The sequence below is a fragment of the Eptatretus burgeri genome, chromosome 6, assembly GCF_056783735.1.
Source record: "Eptatretus burgeri isolate ZD-2024b chromosome 6, Ebu_testis_v1, whole genome shotgun sequence".
NCBI classification, from domain to species: domain Eukaryota; kingdom Metazoa; phylum Chordata; class Myxini; order Myxiniformes; family Myxinidae; genus Eptatretus; species Eptatretus burgeri.
The window spans coordinates 22,128,280-22,136,516 of NC_140966.1; the positions used below are offsets into that span (position 1 = coordinate 22,128,280).

Below are 8,237 nucleotides of genomic sequence, written 5' to 3' on the forward strand. Positions count from 1 at the left end.
CCAAGTTGGAAGCAGAATATAAATTTGTGATGTCATAGGTCACATGGTTCGTCAGCCATCTTGGATTGAAAAATAATATCTTAAAACGTCTTTTTCTCTGAAACGACTGAACAGATCCAGGTGAAACTCCACCACTATGACCGCCTCTCCATGACGAATAAAAAGTTCTCACCCCCTTTTGAGGTACGACGCAACGTTTGGCAGCCATATTGGATTGAAGGAAAAATATTAATTAATGTTTACTCTGGAAATACTGCATCAATAAATGTGAAACATCAAGTTTATTGTGGAACACTCATGCGGAATAGGCGTTTGAAATTTCAACGGGATCGGGCCCAGGGTTTGGCAGCCATGTTGGTTTTAAGAAAAATATTAAATAATGTTTTCTCTGGAACTGCTTAACCTGGAGAAGCGAAAATTTGCAGTTATCATCCACCATCGTGTTTGCACACGTGGTGCAAATTATGACATCACAAGTCACATGGTTTGGCCGCCATCTTGGATTGAAGGATAAATATTAATTAATGTTTACTCTGGAACTGCTGCCTCTATATATGCGAAACTTCACATTTATAATTCAGGTGATATGCGAAACAAAAGTTTAAAATTTCAACCTGATCGGTCACACGGTTTGGGGGCCAGAATTATTTATTTATTTGAATCTGGAAGCCAGTAATAACGAAATTGAATGCTTTGTGCTGCCCGGTTCGTAACTCGTCTGTTCCGCGCCGTCTCGAAGCAGGCCTGTATTTGTATCACTCTTAAATAATGTTTTCTCTGGAACCACTTTCCCGATCAAAGCGAAACTTTGTGACTGTCATCTGCAGAAAGTCCCATGTTGTATCAAAAGGCGGACGGACTGGGTACCCGGTCATCACTGCCAGCAGTTATAAAGTGGCAGTTCTAGTTATTATTATTATTTTTCCGCCGGCGTTTTGCACCCTTTTTCGCTTTAAAAATCATTTTCTCTGGAACACTAAGTCCGATCGACAGGAAATTTTCACCACAGTATGTATCTTTTTTGATAGCACAATCACGTTATAATTATGACGTCATTGGTCACGTGGTACGGTCGCCATCTTGAAAAAAGCGATAAACTTTGGACATCTGTATCTCGGAAACCGTGCAATGGAAAAATTTTTTGTTTGATACATTTTACTAAGCTCCCTATGGGGAACACGTGTGATTTTTCGTGACGTCATAGGTGAAGCGATATACCGGTGAAAATTCGTCAAGTAGAACGCCATATAGGAAAAATCTGAAAAATTCTGAGCGTCATCTACACCAAAATTCATCGTCAAAAATGTTTTTTTTGACGTCATCGATGACGTAATTCGGCCGCCATCTTGTTTTTTAGTGTTTTTTTTTAAAAATCTTCTTCTCCAGAACGGCTGTGCAGATTGCGGCGAAACTTAACACGCACATTCTCCCTGAGGTCCTCTTTCAAGTTTGTTAATTTGTTGTTGATACGTCACATGGTTTGGCGGCCATCTTGAAAAAACCCTAAAACCTTCAAACATCTTCTTCTCCAGAAGCGCTGGTCCAATGAAGTCGAGATTTCAGAACTATATTCGGGACATGTATGCGATGCAAGTTTGTTAATTTCGAAGTGATAGGTCACATGGTTTGGCCGCCATGTTGGATTTAAGAAAAATATTAAATAATGTTTTCTCTGGAATTTCATAAGCCATCGAAGCAAAAATTTGCAAGTGCCTTCCTCCCTCAAGTCTGCATACATGGTAAAAAATTTTTACCTCAGAAGTCACATGGTTTGGTGGCCATCTTGGATAGAAAAATAGACCTTATCCGATTTACACGAAACTTCATACACTTGTTCAGGTCGATGATGGAAAGCAGAAATTACATTTATGATATCCTCGGTCACAAGGTTCGGCAGCCATCTTGGATTGAAAATGAATAAATTTTAAAAATCTTCTTCTCCAGAAGGGCAAGACAGATGAAGACGAAACTTCACACATATATTCCCCATGAGGTCCTTTCTCAAGTTTGTTAATTTGTTCTTGATCGGTCACATGGTTCGGCGGCCATCTTGAAAAAACCCTAAAACCTTCAAACATCTTCTTCTCCAGAAGCGCTGGTCGGATGAAGGGGAGATTTCAGAACTATATTCGGGACACGTAGCCGATATAAGTTTGTTAATTTCGAATTGATACGTTAGACGGTTTGGCCGCCATCTTGGATTTAAGAAAAATATTAAATAATGTTTTCTCTGGAACCGCTGAACCAAACGAATCGAAAATTTGTAATTATCATCTACCATCGTGTATGCACGCATGGTAAAAATTATGACATCACACGTGACATGGTTTGGCGGCCATCTTGGATAGAAAAACGCACCTTTACCGATTAACACGAAACTTTACAAACGTGTTCCAATACCCAGTTGGAAGCAGAATATAAATTTCTGATGTCATAGGTCACATGGTTCGTCAGCCATCTTGGATTGAAAATGAATAAATTTTAAAAATCTTCTTCTCCAGAAAGGCAAGACAGATTAAGCCGAATCTTCACACATATATTCCCCATGAGGTCCTTTCTCAAGTTTGTTAATTTGTTCTTGATTGGTCACATGGTTTGGCGGCCATCTTGAATTTACCTTAAAACCTTCAAACATCTTCTTCTCCAGAACACCTGATCTGATCAAGGGGAAACTTCACACCCCTATTGCACATGAGTAGGGAATACAAGTTTGTTAATTTCTAATTGATAGGTCACATGGTTTGGCAGCCATGTTGAATTTAAGAAAAATAGTAAATAATGTTTTCTCTGGAACTGCTTAACCTATCGAAGCGAAAATTTGCGTCTGTCATCCTCCATGATATCTGCATACATGGTAAAAATTATGAGGTCACAAGTCACATGGTTTGGCCGCCATCTTAGATTGAAGGATAAATATTAATTCATGTTTACTCTGGAACCACTACTTCTCTATATGCGAAACTTCATATTTATAATTTAGGCTACATGGGAAACAAAAGTTTAAAATTTCAACCTGATCGGCCGTGTGGTTTGGCAGCCAGAATTATTTAATTATTTGAATCTGGTCGCCAGTAATAAGGAAATTGAACGCTTTGTGCTGCCCGGTTCGTAACTCGTCTGTTCCGCGCCGTCTCGAAGCAGGCCTGTGTTTGTATCACCATTAAATAATGTTTTCTCTGGCACCGCTTATCCGATAAATGCGAAACTTTGCGACTATGATTTAAGTCTCACGTTGTGTCAGTTGTGTCAAAGGCGGACGGACTGGGTACCCGGTCATCACTGCCAGCAGTTATAAAGTGGCAGTTCTAGTTAGGGTACCCTGTGAGTACAGGGTACCCTATTGTTTTCCTTCTGTTTATTATTATTATTATTACGCATTATTATTATTATTATTATTTTTCCGCCGGCATTTTGCACCCTTTTTCGCTTTAAAAATCATTTTCTCTGGAACACTAAGTCCGATCGACAGGAAATTTTCACCATAGTATGTATCTTTTTTGATAGCACAATCACGTTATAATTATGACGTCATTGGTCACGTGGTACGGTCGCCATCTTGAAAAAAGCGATAAACTTTGGACATCTGTATCTCGGAAACCGTGCAACGGAAAATTTTTTCGTTTGATACATTTTACTAAGCTCCCTCTGGGGAACAGGTGTGATTTTTCGTGACGTCATAGGTGAAGCGATATACCGGTGAAAATTCGTCAAGTAGAACGCCATATAGGAAAAATCTGAAAAATTCTGAGCGTCATCTACACCAAAATTCATCGTCAAAAATGTTTTTTTTGACGTCATCGATGACGTAATTCGGCCGCCATCTTGTTTTTTAGTGTTTTTTTTAAAAAATCTTCTTCTCCAGAACGGCTGTGCAGATTGAGGCGAAACTTTACAGGCACATTCCCCCTGAGGTCCTCTTTCAAGTTTGTTAATTTGTTGTTGATACGTCACATGGTTTGGCGGCCATCTTGAAAAAACCTTAAAACCTTCAAACATCTTCTTCTCCAGAAGCGCTGGTCCAATGAAGGCGAGATTTCAGAACTATATTCGTGACATGTATGCGATGCAAGTTTGTTAATTTCAAAGTGATAGGTCACATGGTTTGGCCGCCATCTTGGATTTAAGAAAAATATTAAATAATGTTTTCTCTGGTATTTCATAAGCCATCGAAGCGAAAATTTGCAAGTACCTTCCTCCCTCAAGTCTGCATACACGATAAAAAAATTTTACCTCAGAAGTCACATGGTTTGGCGGCCATCTTGGATAGAAAAATAGACCTTATCCGATTTACACGAAACTTCACACATTTGTTCGGTTCCACGAGGGAAAGCAGAATTTAAATTTATGATATCATTGGTCACAAGGTTCGGCAGCCATCTTGGATTGAAAATGAATAAATTTTAAAAATCTTCTTCTCCAGAAGGGCAATATAGATTAAGACGAAACTTCACACATATATTCCCCATGAGGTCCTTTCTCAAGTTTGTTAATTTGTTCTTGATCGGTCACATGGTTTGGCGGCCATCTTGAAAAAACCCGAAAACCTTCAAACATCTTCTTCTCCAGAAGCGTTGGCCCAATGAAGGCGAGATTTCAGAACTATATTCGGGATAGGAAGCCGATATAAGTTTGTTAATTTCGAATTGATAAGTCACATGGTTTGGCCGCCATCTTGGATTTAAGAAAAATATTAAATAATGTTTTCTCTGGAACCGCTTAACCAAACGAATCCAAAATTTGAAATTATCATCTAGCCGGCAGTATGCAGGCATGGTGAAAATTATGACGTCACACGTCACATGGTTTGGCGGCCATCTTGGATAGAAAAACGCACCTTTACCGATTAACACGAAACTTTACAAACGTGTTCCAATACCCAGTTGGAAGCAGAATATAAATTTCTGATGTCATAGGTCACATGGTTCGTCAGCCATCTTGGATTGAAAATGAATAAATTTTAAAAATCTTCTTCTCCAGAAAGGCAAGACAGATTAAGCCGAAACTTCACACATCTATTCCCCATGAGGTCCTTTCTCAAGTTTGTTAATTTGTTCTTGATTGGTCACATGGTTTGGCGGCCATCTTGAATTTACCTTAAAACCTTCAAACATCTTCTTCTCCAGAACACCTGATCTGATCAAGGGGAAACTTCACACCCCTATTGCACATGAGTAGGGAATACAAGTTTGTTAATTTCTAATTGATAGGTCACATGGTTTGGCAGCCATGTTGAATTTAAGAAAAATATTAAATAATGTTTTCTCTGGAACTGCTTAACCTATCGAAGCGAAAATTTGCGTCTGTCATCCTCCATGATATCTGCATACATGGTAAAAATTATGAGGTCACAAGTCACATGGTTTGGCCGCCATCTTAGATTGAAGGATAAATATTAATTCATGTTTACTCTGGAACCACTACTTCTATATATGCGAAACTTCATATTTATAATTTAGGCGACATGGGAAACAAAAGTTTAAAATTTCAACCTGATCGGCCGTGTGGTTTGGCAGCCAGAATTATTTAATTATTTGAATCTGGTCGCCAGTAATAAGGAAATTGAACGCTTTGTGCTGCCCGGTTCGTAACTCGTCTGTTCCGCGCCGTCTCGAAGCAGGCCTGTGTTTGTATCACCATTAAATAATGTTTTCTCTGGCACCGCTTATCCGATAAATGCGAAACTTTGCGACTATGATTTAAGTCTCACGTTGTGTCAGTTGTGTCAAAGGCGGACGGACTGGGTACCCGGTCATCACTGCCAGCAGTTATAAAGTGGCAGTTCTAGTTATTATTATTTTTCTTCCGCCGTAAATTTGCAAAATTTCCAGTTTTTTTCGCTTTAAATGCCATTTTCTCAGAAATGGTAAGACCAATCGACACAAAATTTTCACCAGATATGTATCTTTTTTGATAGCATACATAATTGATAATTATGACGTCATAGGTCACGTGATACGGGCGCCATCTTGAAAAAACAGATCAACTTTGGACCTCTGTATCTCGGAAACCTTCTAGTGTAAAAAAATTTCGCTTGATACATTTGAACAAGCTCCCTCTCGGGAATATGTGTGATTTTTCGTGACGTCATCAGTGAAGAGGTATCCCAGTAAAAATTCCTCAAGTAGAACGCCACATGGCAAAAATTTGAAATTTCTTGAGCATCATCTACACAAAAATTCATCGTAGAAAAAAAATATTTTGACGTCATCGGTGACGTAATTCGGCCGCCATCTTGTTTTTTTGTGTTTTTTTTAAAAATCTTCTTCTCCAGAACGGCTGTGCAGATTGAGGCGAAACTTTACAGGCACATTCCCCCTGAGGTCCTCTTTCAAGTTTGTTAATTTGTTGTTGATACGTCACATGGTTTGGCGGCCATCTTGAAAAAACCTTAAAACCTTCAAACATCTTCTCCTCCAGAAGCGCTGGTCCAATGAAGGCGAGATTTCAGAACTATATTCGTGACATGTATGCGATGCAAGTTTGTTAATTTCAAAGTGATAGGTCACATGGTTTGGCCGCCATGTTGGATTTAAGAAAAATATTAAATAATGTTTTCTCTGGTATTTCATAAGCCATCAAAGCGAAAATTTGCAAGTGCCTTCCTCCCTCAAGTCTGCATACATGGTAAAAAAATTTTTTACCTCAGAAGTCACATGGTTTGGCGGCCATCTTGGATAGAAAAATAGACTTTATCCGATTTACACGAAACTTCACACACTTGTTCGGGTCGACGATGGAAAGCAGAATTTAAATTTATGATATCATAGGTCACAAGGTTCGGCAGCCATCTCGGATTGAAAATGAATAAATTTTAAAAATCTTCTTCTCCAGAAGGGCAAGACAGATGAAGACGAAACTTCACACATATATTCCCCATGAGGTCCTTTCTCAAGTTTGTTAATTTGTTCTTGATCGGTCACATGGTTCGGCGGCCATCTTGAAAAAACCCTAAAACCTTCAAACATCTTCTTCTCCAGAAGCGCTGGTCGGATGAAGGGGAGATTTCAGAACTATATTCGGGACACGTAGGCGATATAAGTTTGTTAATTTCGAATTGATAAGTCACATGGTTTGGCCGCCATCTTGGATTTAAGAAAAATATTAAATAATGTTTTCTCTGGAACCGCTGAACCAAACGAATCGAAAATTTGTAATTATCATCTACCATCGTGTATGCACGCATGGTAAAAATTATGACATCACACGTCACATGGTTTGGCGGCCATCTTGGATAGAAAAACGCACCTTTACCGATTAACACGAAACTTTACAAACGTGTTCCAATACCCAGTTGGAAGCAGAATATAAATTTCTGATGTCATAGGTCACATGGTTCGTCAGCCATCTTGGATTGAAAATGAATAAATTTTAAAAATCTTCTTCTCCAGAAAGGCAAGACAGATTAAGCCGAAACTTCACACATATATTCCCCATGAGGTCCTTTCTCAAGTTTGTTAATTTGTTCTTGATTGGTCACATGGTTTGGCGGCCATCTTGAATTTACCTTAAAACCTTCAAACATCTTCTTCTCCAGAACACCTGATCTGATCAAGGGGAAACTTCACACCCCTATTGCACATGAGTAGGGAATACAAGTTTGTTAATTTCTAATTGATAGGTCACATGGTTTGGCAGCCATGTTGAATTTAAGAAAAATATTAAATAATGTTTTCTCTGGAACTGCTTAACCTATCGAAGCGAAAATTTGCGTCTGTCATCCTCCATGATATCTGCATACATGGTAAAAATTATGAGGTCACAAGTCACATGGTTTGGCCGCCATCTTAGATTGAAGGATAAATATTAATTCATGTTTACTCTGGAACCACTACTTCTATATATGCTAAACTTCATATTTATAATTTAGGCTACATGTGAAACAAAAGTTTAAAATTTCAACCTGATCGGTCGTGTGGTTTGGCAGCCAGAATTATTTAATTATTTGAATCTGGAAGCCAGTAATAACGAAATTGAATGCTTTGTGCTGCCCGGTTCGTAACTTGTCTGTTCCGCTCCCTCTCGAAGCAGGCCTGTGTTTGTATCACTATTAAATAATGTTTTCTCTGGCAACGCTTATCCTTTCAATGCGAAAATTGCGACTATGATTTAAGTCTCACGTTGATCAAAGGCGGACGCGGACTGGGTACCCGGTCATCACTGCCAGCAGTTATAAAGTGGCAGTTCTAGTTATATTTGAAACTGATGTGCAGTACTCCGAAGCCTGACGTCGGCTTCAT

At 38.9% G+C, this 8,237-nt stretch overlaps 1 protein-coding gene across 7 annotated transcripts in view; it reads left to right on the forward strand.

The window, feature by feature from the left end:
* The window catches only part of LOC147024392 (nuclear pore complex protein Nup50-like), a 159,042-nt gene that overhangs the window by 81,072 nt on the left and 69,733 nt on the right, over positions 1-8,237 (forward strand). The gene's annotated exons all lie outside the window — the stretch shown is intronic.